Here is a 14,778-nt window from a genome sequence, read left to right as displayed (position 1 = left end):
CTCGAACCGTTTTCACCGTTGTATTTCTCGCGTCGAGATCTTCAAAACTAGATCCCATGTTAATAGATTTTGACAATTTTTTTCACGAAAAAACCGAACCGAAAACACAAGTTTTTTTCCTTTTCGGAAGAGGCATGCCCGTGCCTCTCGCGAAATCACAACGGTGCCTCTCGCGGAAGCAAAACCGTGCGTCTCCGAATGAGACAATAAATAGAAAACGCGTTTTTTTTATTTCTGAGAACCGTGCCTCTCGCGGAAACAAAACCGTGCCTCTCACGAAAAAACAGAAAATGAGTTTTTTTTTCGTTTCCGAGAGGCACGAACGTGACTCTCACAAAAGCACAACTGTGCCTCTCACGGAAGCAAAACCGTGTCTCTCGCGGAAGGAAAAAAAATGAAAAACGCGATTTTTTCGTTTACGGGAGGCACGACCGTGACGACCGTGACTCCCACGAAAGCACAAACATGCCTCTCGCGGAAGCAAAACTGCGCCTCTCGCAGAAGGAGAAAAACAGAAACTCGTTTTTTCGTTCCTGAGAGGCACGGCCGTGACTCTGGTGAAAGCAAAACCGTGCCTCTCACGAAAGCCAAACCGTGACTCTCGTGAAAGTAAAAAAAAAACGTGTTTTTCACGTAATTTTTTCGCTTTTTTACCCAAAAGCTAAGGAAGACCGGTGGAAAACCGAAACGTCGAAAAAATCCATTTAAAAAGCCGAAAACGTGTGCGAATTTAAAAAAAATACGAAAAAGCGCCCAAAGCACGACACGTGGCTCGCGATTGAGAGCATACCAAGTGGCGTTGATCGTTGTGAGGCTCTCGAAGAAGCACTCGTCAACTAGTTGCTCCCCGAAATACATGGAAACCAAGCTCAACGCATGGCCCACATAAGCAATCATGATGCACACGGCCATCCAGGGACGGATCTAAGGGGGAATGAGGGGGGGGCACCCCCCCCCCCAACGATCGTCTTGTCCCTCGATAGCGATCTGTCAATCGCTATTTTTTGGCTGGCCCGCTTGTCCCGTGCTGGCTTCGCCCCCTCTATCCTTCCTCACGCCTTTTTCATTAACGTAAAAGCTTCAGCCCATGTACGGCCCATTACATGCTAAAATCAAGAAATCCACCATCATAAAAGAAAATTGCCTAACAGGCCATCGTGGAAGGAAAAGAGGCCTGTTAATTGCAGCACACAGGCACGACCTGATTACGCACTCCCGTATCGCTAATTTCTCCAAGCCGCCGTTGCTATCGAAACTGACTCCTGAGGGATGCTACGATCAGATCTCTCCGTTGGGTCGCCATGGAGAGAAGCGGAGAAGGGAAGGGATCGCCGGAATACGCATGTGTCTATCCACGCACATGTTGCTGGTTCCCAGCAGAGCGGGCGCACGGATGGACAACAACCACTCAAGGGGAAAAGGTAATTGATTCTCACATCAGATTAGTTCTTTGCTTTAAAAATTATAGAAGTATAATCAGACAGATTTAGAATCAATTATAACATTCCTACTTGCGCTTGTGTAAGCATGAAGAAGAAGAGAGCAGAATTGATTCATAAATTTTTGATTCCGGTTTTGGGACTGGGTCGAGTTAGTGAGGTCCATCTCGCCAATTCCAATAAATAATGAGATTAGGTAATATATTATTTACTACAAATTATTATTTCATAAGATTATCCGGTATTTCTAGTGTTGTGAATTTGTTTTGTCATTTGTCAATTTTCTATCAAGTTTGATCATGTGAATGCAATGAATAGACATAAAAAGGTTGTGTTGACACCATGGCATCTCCATTAGACTAGACCCTAATTTTTTACAACATTACCATTGCATACGAGACTTAGTGTGAAACCTCGCCCCCCTATGTTGAAATCCTGGCTCCGTCAGAAAAACAAACGCAACACAGGTGTGCCAGGACAAGAGAGAAACATCGACCAACACCAGACAAACAGTTTGCACCAATCTTGCAGCAATTTCATGTGGTTAGAGATGTGACATAGTTGATTTTTCCTCTAGATGAGAATTATAGCAAATCTGATATAAAGAGCACAACAGAATGAAAATTCCCAGGCATCCTTTCATGTTGATACGAGTCTTTACCTATACATGATTATATGTTAAGGTGAAGCTTGCTACATGTCGAGGTGAAAAATCACAAAATTGGCCCTTTGGCCAAAGTTCAGCACAAAATGGCCCTCTTTTGAAAATATTTCATAAAATGGCCCTACACGCATGACGCCCGCACCCAGGGCGCCATGCTAGATACCATAACGCCTCAGTCAAGGGTGACATACTAGTCAGCGCTGACTTGCCACGTTGGCAGGGCATGCCACCATGGCGCCCCAGGCCAGGGCGCCGTGCTGATGGTCATGACGCCCCCGCTCAGGGCGCCATGCCCCTTGCGTGAACAAAACAGAGTCTCCCTGTTTTCCCCTCCACAAACCCTCACTTTTCCCCTTCTCCACCCCGGCCGCCCCACTCAAGCCCCTACCTAATGCCCACAAAATTTCGTGGATCGGAGCTCCAAATCGGTGATTTATCCTTCCCTTCGACCCCTCAAGGTATTCTCCATCATTCCTCCTCTTTTTGTTGGTTGAAATCTCCACATTTTGGGGGGTTGGGGAAACCCTAGGTCATCCAATTTTGCTATTTTTGTTGATGCATTTTGGTGTTTATGATTCTAGATGACGAGGATCGTCAATGTGCATCATGTGGACTTTGTCTCCTTTGAGAAGGGAGACGCGGAGTATGGTGACCCGAAGAAGAAGCCGGTAGTGATGGTGTTTCCCACAAGTCCTAGCCTTGAGGAGGTTTTGGTTGAGCTTCGAAGAAGGTTGAATTAGATGGAAGAAAGCGATGGAGTAGACTTAATCGGAAGGTATAGTGTTGGGTATGGGCAACATATTCGTTGGAAGATAATGCCTCTTGACTTCGAGTTTCATTGGGAAGCATATAAAGAGAGTGTGTTGGCCTCACAAGATAAATCATTTGAGTTATTTGCCACAAAGGCTGTTCGTGCTCGGCTGCACATTGATTTGAATCGGTGTACATCTTCATATGATGTTAGAAGCCCGGTTCGAGATTCAACACATGTCACTCCGGATGTGCATGACACAACAATGAGCCAACGTCCAATGACCCAATGTTTGAGCCCCAACAGGAATGACCAAGTTGATAATGAAGATTTGCACATGGATGGTGGTGAGTTTGAGGGTGATGAATCGGAGGCTTATCTTCATGACCATTATGTTGGTGATGTTGAGGCAAATTGCATGGAAGAGGACATGGACCATGAGATTCCATACAATAGGTCCTATGCGTGGGACTCGGAGGATGAAGGCCCGGATGAAGAAATAGATGAGGATGGTTTGCCGGCTAAAGAAGCCAATGCTTTCAAGAAGGTAATAGGCCGTACTCACAAGACATCATTGTTTCGTGATCTAAGCCTAGCCGATAAGGCGATTGTTGATGGTGGCACAAGTAAAATTCTTGCACCAAGGTTAACTTCAAAGCGAGATACCAAAGAAAGTGTGTATGGTGTTAGTGAAGGAACATCTTTGAAAGCTTGACAGAACTTCAAATATGGGCCAAGGACTACGCGGTTAAGTTTCATCGGCCATTCATTGTGGAGAAGTCAAACTCGAAAGTGCGTTATGTGGTCAAATGTGAGGAACACAAGAATCATTGCCCTTGGGTTATCCGTGCAAGATGTGTCAAAGGCGGGCCACAATGGAAGATTACAAGTTCCGTGTTTCACCATCGATGTAGTGGCAAGGATATTGATGATGCTAATGTAAAGGATGATCACCGTCAATTGACCTCCAAATTCATTGCATATCGATTTTCAGCCTCCATAAAGATACTCCTGACATATCCCATTTGGGCTTTGATGGAGATGGTGAAGGAGGTTTTTGGGTACGAGGTGAAGTATGGGAAGGCATGGAAGGCCAAGCAAGCTGCCTTTGAGATATTGTATGGTGGTTGGGAAGAATCATACAACCGCCTCGCGATGGTGTTGAAAGCGATGGCGGCAGAAAATCCTGGCATGTACTATATGGTGGAGCCAGATGGCGTGAGAACAAGGATATACAACGATGCAAACGTTTGTATATTTGGACGTGCATTCTGGACTTTTGAGCCATGCATTAGGGCCTTCAAGCATTGTAGGCCGGTTATGTCCGTGGATGGCACATTTCTGACCGGCCAGTTCAAGGGCATGTTGTTGATCGCCGTGTGTCGTGGAATTGTCACGGCAGATGTCCTAGCGAAAGGACTTAGTCGTAGGGCCATCGCAACTAGGAAGCTTAAAGGGGTTAATAGGGACAAAGGACATGAGAGGTTTTATACTAGTTCGGCCCCTTACGATGAAGGTAAAAGCCTATGTCTAGTTGTGTTGGTATTGCTGGGGTTTCGATCACCAAGAGGCTTAACTCGCTGGCTTGGTTATCGATCTCTTGTTTCCTGCCCTAAGCCGCCACCAAGTCGTCCCCTTATATACAAGGGTTGACGCCTGGTGGCTTACAGAGTCCCGGCCGGCTCATAATCGTGTCCGGCTCGGTGACTTCCTTTACATGCCTTTCTTTACAAGTCTTTCCTTACATACGGCGGTTTAAAATATTGGGCCTTAAGATGCCTCTAGGCCCTTGGGCCTTCTATAAGATTTAATAAACTATCATCTTGAATGTTTACTGAGCTTTCTTTGTAACCCGCCACTGGGGCTGACCCAGCCCCTCCTGGGCGGGTCATAACTGATAGCTATATCCCCAACATTAGGCCCCAGGTTGACTTTGAACTTTGTTCTTTGTCAATCTTCAACACTTAAACAAAATCCATCTTCTTATCCTCGCAGAAGCTTTTTGTAACCCGCCATGACGTCATCTCTTGAAAACAGAAAAAACTTTTATGACGTCATCCCCCAACGGATCTTCATTTTTAATGGCTTCCGAGAATCGAGGCGTCTGTGTAGTTGGATAACCATTATTCGACTCTTCCTTGATTTTCGCGCCCGTCTGTTCACCTTTTTCCTTATAAATAGGCACGACTCGACCTTCCTCATTCTTCTCTCTCTCCGTCTTCTTCCTCTCGCAACCCTTCTGCTGCTCGAGCCTCGCCGCCGTCACGCTTCACCTCCGTCTCCATCAACCTAGGCCGCTGCATCAACTCGAATCGGTCCAGAGAAAACAGCGGCGACCTCCGCAGAAGATCTGTGGCTGTAAGTGTTCTCCTTTTCGCTTCTCAGATCCGCATTAGGGTTTCTAGGCTTCTGCGTGTTCTTCATAGTTCATCGCAGTTCTTCGTAGTTCTTCCACCACAGGCCTCTTGTTGATCCAAAAAGATATATATGCTTGTGCGGTAGTGGTTTTGTGCCTACTCTTGATACCCACAAATCCCTTTCTCTGGTTCAAAGACCTCATTAGAACTTGCAGACTCATCTGCCCTAAACTTTTTAGGTCTAGAATTTTTCCCATTTTGAATAGCCATTTGATCTGGAATAATACCAAGCAATTAGGAAACTTGTTTGTCTCAACACTTAGCTGAATTTGCTTTCCCAAATCTCTGTAGTCATGGTGGCTTACTGTGCCGGCTTACTTTTCCTTATATGGCATTAGCCCTTAACTAAGCCACCATTACTCCCCTGTATTATCATCATTTAACTGTTAATTTTACCATTGAATTGAACCGGCATGTTGCCTTTTTTTCAGTTTGTTTTTGAACATCATGCCGTCCAAAGCACCAACCATCTGCAACTGGGTTCCCTCAATCGTAACTGAGGAACGTTTGAAGGAGTTCTTCACCATAGGATTTTTGCCAGGAAAAGATGTCATGTCTTACCGTGCCCCTAACCCGGACGAAGAACGGCCCAATCCAAGAGATGGCGAAGTGATTGTTTTTACCGACCATATGAACCGTGGCTTCTCACCGCCCGACTCAAAGTTCTTCAGAGAGGTCCTCCATCTTTTCAAACTCCACCCTCAAGATATCGGGCCCAATTCCATTTCTAACATCTGTAACTTCCAAGTGCTCTGTGAGGTGTATCTTCAAGAAGAGCCGGCCGTGGAGCTGTTTAGAGAATATTTTTATCTAAACCGGCAGAATGAGTGCACCAACGGCCTTAGCTTGGAGCTTGGAGGCATCTCGGCAGGGCGCTGTCTTCCCCCTCATAGTCTTGCCGAGTCATCCAAAAGACTGGAATCAGACTTGGTTCTATTGTCAAGACATTTCACCAGCAAACGAGAAGCCATTGCCGGGTTATCGCCCCGAACATCTTGATTCCAAGTTCGCGCTCCCTAACAAGCTTACTGCTATCGAACACAAGAAGCTGATCCCATCAATAAAGAGGATTAATGCCTTATTAGTAAACGGCTTAACCGGAGTTGATCTGACCCACTACTGGATCTCATGGCGGGTTATCCCTCTAAGCCGTCGGTCAAAATTGATGTACGAGTATGGTGGAGGCCCAGATGACTCTCTTCGTCACAGCTCCGTTCAACTAACGGAAGAAGATATTGTTTCAATGTCAACCCTTCTGGTGAATGGAAAATACGAAGACTGCAGTATCGCCGGGTTAAACCCCTTCTGCAAGCTTAACCCGGTGCCAGAAGTAAGGACACTCTGATCTCCCTCCTTTGTATTTTTCCCAGCCGTATTGTTTAATACTTGTTTGACCTTTCATCTTGTTTTTACCTGTCTGCAGGCCAGATCTAATTTCTGGAAAGTTAAATATGACCATGAAGCTGCCAAGAAAGCAAGAGCCGCCGCCATAAACGCCAAGAAAATGACCCGGAGGTCAAAAAAGAAGAAAAAGAGCACCGTTGGAGATATGATGAAACTCGACGATACTTCTGAGTAGGAGGTAGCCCTTGACTCCCTTGGCCAACTTTTTAATAATCTTATTAACACTGATCATTACCAGGACGACACTGGGGCCAGTCAGGCCGTGGAAGAAGAGGTAACTATTTCCTCCGACTCAGCCCATTTGCCAAGACAGAAACTTCGAGTCGTAACCCGGAAAGTAAGGTTTTCACACCCTTTGGCTTATCTGGATCCTCACTTTCTTTTGAAAAAGCAGCAACATGAGAGTCGTCGTCAAGCCCCGACCGAAGATGAACTGGCTGTTGTTCTTCAACAAACTCCCCAAAAATGCCAGAATGAGGTTTATTTCTTTGTCTTCGACTTTCTGTTAATGGATGTCCTTCCTTGTATTACTTACTTTGCTTTATCTTTGCAGGAGGTATCTCGCTCTTCTGGTGACTCGTCTCAAACCCAGTTTCCGGCCTTCAAGACTACCCCTGGGTAAGGAAAAATCCTTTGTCTTCCGTGTTTTTCAAATTGTCTCTTTATACTGACAGTCCTATAATCTTTCACTTAGTGGCCAAGCTAAGTCTAAGAAGGCCAAGGTGACTAAACCGGCGGAAGACCCGCCAGTCCTTGCTCCTGAACCGGCAAGGCCACCTTCTCCTCCATCAATTGAAACTCTAGAAGATCCGCGTTTCAATGCAGAAGCAAATCCTCCTGAGCCGTCGTTTGATGACACCACCGTGAATCCTTCCGCAACTGGACCATCAAGCTCAGCCAACCCACCATCACCGTCTGCACAAGACGTTTTGATCACCGGGAGACACTTTGTTGAGTCGGGGAATCCAACCATGTTGGCTCGCCACACGGCAAAACAAGAGGCATTGGAGAGACAGAAAGTGCGCTTTGATGTTGCACGTTATGATCATCTGAATGCCAATGATATTTTATCCAGCTATCTCAGTCATGTGCACTCCAGTCGCGACTCAGAGATCGAAATGGTCAAACAGTTACATCTGAAATACGAGGTATGTTCTTCTGGCTTATCTATATTCCACCAGCCCCCAAGTCTTCAGATTATGAGAGAACCGAAATGATCTGTAGACTTTATAATATAGGCCAAGACTTTTACATTTGAAACTTTTCTTGAGTTCAATAAAATAGAACAAAGCTTCACCTGTAGTCCCCAAGGGCCGGTTCATTTTGATCAAAATGAGTCGGTACTTTAAATTGTCTTGTACCGTATTCAAAGAACTTCATAATCCGGCTTAACCTTGAGAAACTTGCTGAATAGGATACATTAGCCCCCAAGTGCCAAGTGCTGTTACTTTGTAAAGTACTTGGGACTTAAAGTATGTCTTTAGAGTCATAATAAATTGTTTTGGCATACATTAGCTCCCAAGTGTCAAGTGGTTTTTGTAAAGTACTTGAGACTTGAATCTTCATTTTTGAACCTTAAGCAAAATCTTGACTCATCTGGGTACGTTTTTTTGCAGAATGCCTTATCTGAATTGAGCTCGCAATTGACTGATGCGAAGACCCGACTAGCGGGTCAGGAGGCAGAAATCAAGTCTGCTAACTCCCAATTGCAAATAAGTCTCTCTGAGATGGAAAATTTATAGAACAACTTCACTGCTAAGAAGAAAACCTGGGCAGAGGAAAAAACGCTTCTGACACAACGCACCGAGAAGGCTGATACGTCTCCAACGTATCTACTTTTCCAAACACTTTTGCCCTTGTTTTCGACTCTAACTTGTATGATTTGAATGGAACTAACCCGGACTAACGCTGTTTTCAGCAGAATTGCCATGATGTTGTTTTATGTGCAGAAAACAAAAGTTCTCGGAATGACCTGAAACTCCACGGGATATCTTACAATAAATAATAAAAAAATCCTCGCCAAAGATGAAGACCAGGGGGCCCACACCCTTCTTACGAGGGTGGGGGGTGCCAACCCCTAGGGCGCGCCCCCTACCTCGTGGGCCCTTGGAGACCCCCCGACTCCAACTCCAACTCTATATAACTGCTTTCGGGGAGAAAAAAATAGGAGAGAAGAAATCATCACGTTTTACGATACGGAGCCGCCGCCAAGCCCTAAAACCTCTCGGGAGGGCTGATCTGGAGTCCGTTCGGGGCTCCGGAGAGGGGGACGTCGCCGTCGTCATCATCAACCATCCTCCCTCACCAATTTCATGATGCTCACCGCCGTGCGTGAGTAATTCCATCGTAGGCTTGCTGGACGGTGATAGGTTGGATGAGATTCACCATGTAATCGAGTTAGTTTTGTTAGGGTTTGATCCCTAGTATCCACTATGTTCTGAGATTGATGTTGCTATGACTTTGATATGCTTAATGCTTGTCACTAGGGCCCGAGTGCCATGATTTCAGATCTGGACCTATTATGTTTTCATCAATATATGAGTGTTCTTGATCCTATCTTGCAAGTCTATAGTCACCTATTATGTGTTATGATCTGTTAACCCCGAAGTGACAATAATCGGGATACTTACCGGTGATGACCGTAGTTTGAGCAGTTCATGTATTCACTATGTGCTAATGCTTTGTTCCGGTTCTCTATTGAAAGGAGGCCTTAATATCCCTTAGTTTCCATTAGGACCCCGCTGCCATGGGAGGGTAGGACAAAAGATGTCATGCAAGTTCTTTTCCATAAGCATGTATGACTATATTCGAAATACATGCCTACATTACATTGACGAATTGGAGCTAGTTCTGTGTCACCCTATGTTATGACTGTTACATGATGAACCGCATCCAGCATAATTATCCATCATTGATCCGATGCCTACGAGCTCTCCATATACTGGTTTATGCTTATTTACTTTCCCGTTGCTATTGTTACAATCACTACAAAACACCAAAAACATTACTTTGCTTTCGTTACTCTTTTGTTACCGTTACCATCACTATCATATTACTTTGCTACTAAACACTTTGCTGCAGATACTAAGTTTCCAGGTGTGGTTGAATTGACAACTCAGCTGCTAATACTTGAGAACATTCTTTGGCTCCCCTTGTGTCGAATTAATAAATTTGGGTTGAATACTCTGCCCTCGAGAGCTGTTGCGATCCCCTGTACTTGTGGGTTATCAAGACCAATTTCTGGCGCCGTTGCCGGGGAGCATAGCTCTATTCTTTGAGTCACTTGGGATTTATATCTTCTAGACACTATGAAGAACTTGAGAGATCCAAAAACTAAGATCTATCCCTCAACTACGAGGGGAGGTAAGGAACTACCATCTAGCTCTGCACTTGATTCACCTTCTATTATGAGTAAGCTTGCGACACCTAAACCTGCTTCTGCTATTCGTTCTGATATGTCGCATGTTATTGATGATGCTACTTCTGCTATGCATGATACTTATGATGAAACTACCTCTATCCCTGATATTACTATGCCACTTAGTGATTTTCTAGAGGAACGACTAGCTAGGGCTAGAGAGATTGAAAATATTGAATCTGATTATGAAGATGAAAGTGATGATGAAGAATCACTTATTATTCCAGAGGGTTATTTATTTGATCAAGATGCTTCTTTACCTATTTTAGCCTGCAAAGATAGATATGAACTCAAAAGGTTATTAGCTAAATGGAATAAGCAATCTCCAAATGCTAGGATGAGACCTGACCCTGCTTTTTGAAAGTGCAACTATCCCTGGGTGGTTTTGGTAATTCCTAACAACATATAGCTCATTGAGCTAACATTATTCCAAGATTAATATTTCAGGAAAAGCTCAATGAATGGCATGGCATGGATGAGGAAAGTGGATCCCTCAAAATTCTAAGGACAAAAAGTTTGGCTCAAGCTTGAAGCTCAAGACTCTACATTTTATAGTTTACTAATCCAAGATCACATTGAGTCTATAGGAAAAGCCAATACTATCAAGGAGGGATGAGGTGTTGCTTAATGGCTTGCTTGCTCAAAATGCTTAGTGATATGCTCCAAAATCCTCAACTACCTTCCCACATCCACATATGACCTAAACCAAAAGTCAAACTCGGCCCCACCGATTCTTTCTATCCAGCGCCACCGAGTTTCAAATGTCATAGCCACTGCCACAAACCCTAGGCAAATCAGTCTAACCGATAGGGATCTCGGTCTCACCGAGATGGGATTGTAATCTCTCTGTTTCCCTTCGTAACGTTTCGGTCTTACCGAGATGAGCGATCGGTCCCACCGAGATTGCAATGTAAACTCTCTGTTTCCCTTTTGTAACACTTCGGTGTCACCAAGATGAGCGAATCGGTCCCTCCGAGTTTACCTGACCAACTCTCTGGTTAGCTTATTACCAAAATCGGTCCTACCGAGTTTGTGTAATCGGTCACACCGATATTACGTTATGCCCTAACCCTAACCATATCGGTCCTACCGAGTTGCATCTCAGTCCCACCTAAAATCCGAACAGTCACTAGGTTTGCTGAATCGGTCCGACCGAGTTTAACCATTCGGTCCCACCGAGTTTGGCAAATTGTGTGTAACGGTTATATTTTGTGTGGAGGCTATATATATACCCCTCCACCCACTCTTCATTCGTGGAGAGAGCCATCAGAACATACCTACACTTCCAATACACATTTTCTGAGAGAGAACCACCTACACTTGTGTTGAGGTCAAGATATTCCATTCCAACCATATGAATCTTGATCTCTAGCCTTCCCCAAGTTGCTTTCCACTCAAATATTCTTTCCACCAAATCCAAATCCTGTGAGAGAGAGTTGAGTGTTGTGGAGACTATCATTTGAAGCACAAGAGCAAGGAGTTCATCATCAACACACCATTTGTTACTTCTTGGAGAGTGGTGTCTCCTAGATTGGCTAGGTGTCACTTGGGAGCCACCGACAAGATTGTGGAGTTGAACCAAGGAGTTTGTAAGGGCAAGGAGATCACCTACTTCATGAAGATCTACCGCTAGTGAGGCAAGTCCTTCGTGGGTGACGGCCGTGATGGAATAGACAAGGTTGCTTCTTCATGGACCCTTCGTGGGTGGAGCCCTCCGTGGACTCGCGCAACCGTTACCCTCCATGGGTTGAAGTCTCCATCAACGTGGATGTACGATAGCACCACCTATCGGAACCACGATAAAAACATCCGTGTCTCCAATTGTGTTTGAATCCTCCCAACCCTCCTCTTTACATTCTTGCAAGTTGCATGCTTTACTTTCCGCTGCTCATATACTCTTTTGCATGCTTGCTTGAATTGTGTGGAGATTGCTTGACTTGTGCTAAGATAGCTAAAATCTGCCAAGAACTAAAATTGGGAAAAGGCTAGATTTTTATTTGGTCAAGTAGTCTAATCACCCCCCTCTAGACATACTTTCGATCCTACAAGTGGTATTAGAGCTTTGGTCTCCATTTGCTTTGATTTCCATAGCTTTTGGCGGTCATAGCCTTGGTTTCACAACCTAGGAGAGTATGATGTCTAGCGAGGGAAATTATCACCGTAGAGGTCCTTACTTTGATGGCACTAATTTTGCTAGTTGGAAGCATAAGATGAAAATTCATATTCTTGGACATAACCCCGCCGTTTGGGCTATTGTGTGTATTGGCTTGCAAGGTGAATTCTTTGACGAGAAAGAACCGAACCGTGAAGCCACCGCGGAAGAGTTGAAAATGCTGCGATACAATGCTCAAGCTTGTGATATCCTCTTCAACGGATTATGCCCCGAAGAATTCAACAAAATCAGCCGTCTTGAAAATGCAAAGGAAATTTGGGATACTTTGATAGATATGCACGAAGGTATCGACTCCGTCAAGGAATCCAAATTGGATGTGCTTCAAAGTCAACTTGACAAGTTCAAAATGAAGGATGGTGAAGGTGATGCCACATATTTCAATTGCCATTTTATTGTGTGAGCATGTTGATTGCATATTTTACTCATTCGAGGACATCCACTTGTTGTTTTGATTGATTGGTTTTCTTTTCTTTTGCCAAGTGGATGGACAAGAATGCCTAAGAACCCTCTCTAGCTATCTATGCTTTTCTCGTCTCAAACTCTATTCATGCTACATCACAAAATTTGATCAAGTCAGATTCGAACCACTCTGTGTGAGGAGCACTCGGAGTCCCCGATTCGTCATAGACTTAAACTTCCAAAACTTCTTTGTGCATTTCGGTCTGACCGATTCATCCATTTCGGTCATACCGAGATCACTAAGTCGATCTAGGTTTTCAATCTCGGTGCAACCGATTTGAACCTTTCGGTCACACTGAGTTTCAGTAATTGTTTGCAGTTATGAATCTCGGTGCCACCGAGTTGTTCCACTCGGTCACACCGACAGGGTCGGGCTATATATACCCACGGGTAAAATTTTGGAAAACTGTCCGAACCTCCTCGACCCGAGCTTAGCCCGCTCTGCCTCCAGGGTCTCTGGATCGTCTTCCTCGTCGCCAGCCGCCTCCTGCCGCTGGTCTCCGCCGCCGTCAATGGGAATCATCCTCGTCGTTGTCGCCGTAGCGAGTTCATCGCTGAACTAGGGTATGAACTCGATCACTGTGCTATCCCTATCTGATTCCTAGCACATTGTGTTCGCCATGTATCTTGCCACGATTGAGATCATTCTTATCCAGTCAAAACACTCCGTAGTTTAGTCGTGAATTGAAAATTTAGGGTTAGGTTTCCGCCGAAACCATCTCGGACCCACCGAGTTGTGGAACTCGGTACCACCGATTCGGCTCAGGCCATTGCACATGTAATTTTCGGTCTGACCGAGAATTGCAAATCGGTGTGACCGAGTTCAGGACTTTGTGAAACCCTAGCAGTCTCGGTGCCACCGAACTATGACTCGGTCTGACCGAGTTCACTAGTTTAGGTTCCAACAGCTGCTTCGGTATCACCGAATTTACAAATCGGTTGATCCGAAATGCTTTCTGTGGAAAACTAAAACTAATTTTTTGACTCATTCTTTTGCAAAAACCTTTGCATTTTGTGATGCTCGTCCACTCTATCTCATCTATATCTATTCACAGGGTCTTCTGTCAGTGTTTTCAATATGTCTGATCAGAGTGACAGCCAGAACAGGTCAGAGGAGCAGGTTCACCTGAGTGAGGGCACTAGTCCCTCTAGCAGTTCAGATGATGGTAGCAGGAGCACCCCAAGCAACTTACCCAAAGCTGCCACCAGGGCCAGAAAGAAGAAGACCTCTGAATCTGAGAGCATCTCCAGCCGCGCCCCCAACAGGCCCTCCCCAGGCGTTTTTGCCGTGCCGGCGCCAAAAAAATGGCCCAGTCGCGCCCCCAGAAGCCCGTTTTTCGCCGGCTCGGGCCAAAACTGGTGCCGGCGGACCCAGGCCGAACCCGGCGCCCTGGGGGGCGCTTGGGGAGCCGGCCTAAGCGAAAAAGGCGCGTGGGTCCGCCCTGGCGGCGACCCAAGGGCCTTTTCCCGCCGTTTCTTAACGCTTTTCCCTCGCATCCCTCCCGCTCGCTCGCCTTCCTCCCGCCATTCCCTCCCTTTCTCCCGCCAAACCCCCTCCCGCTCGCCTTCCAGTCGCCGCCATGCCGCCGAAGAAGTACGCCATGCCGCGCGCGGCGGCAACCACAACTGGCACCATGGCCCAGCCGAAGTAGAGGAAGCCGAGGGCGCCGCCATTGAAGCCACCGGGCATGTCGAACGCCGAGTGGAGGGTGGAAGTTCAGCGACGCGACACAGTCACCGCCGACCGGCGGAACAGGGCCATCGCCAAGAAGGCCTGCGACAATGCGGTGCGCGCGGCGGCGTCCTCCTCATCGGTCGACCACGCGGGGATGATGAATCCACCCGTCGTTAGCCACGCCCAGTACACGCCCTGGGGACAGCAAGGCGTCGGATCTCCATGGGGATCATCGTCGCCCGGCTACGCCAACGGCGACGCGCACGGTGGGTTCAACCCAAACGTGACCTTCCCCCATGGCCACCCCGCGACGCGCACACCCTCGCCAGCCTTCGTCGGCGTGCAGTACCCTCCATACAACTACTCGCCGCCCGCCTA

This window comes from Triticum dicoccoides, chromosome 7A (assembly GCF_002162155.2).
Source record: "Triticum dicoccoides isolate Atlit2015 ecotype Zavitan chromosome 7A, WEW_v2.0, whole genome shotgun sequence".
Taxonomy (NCBI): domain Eukaryota; kingdom Viridiplantae; phylum Streptophyta; class Magnoliopsida; order Poales; family Poaceae; genus Triticum; species Triticum dicoccoides.
Note: the sequence above shows the minus strand (reverse complement) of the source record.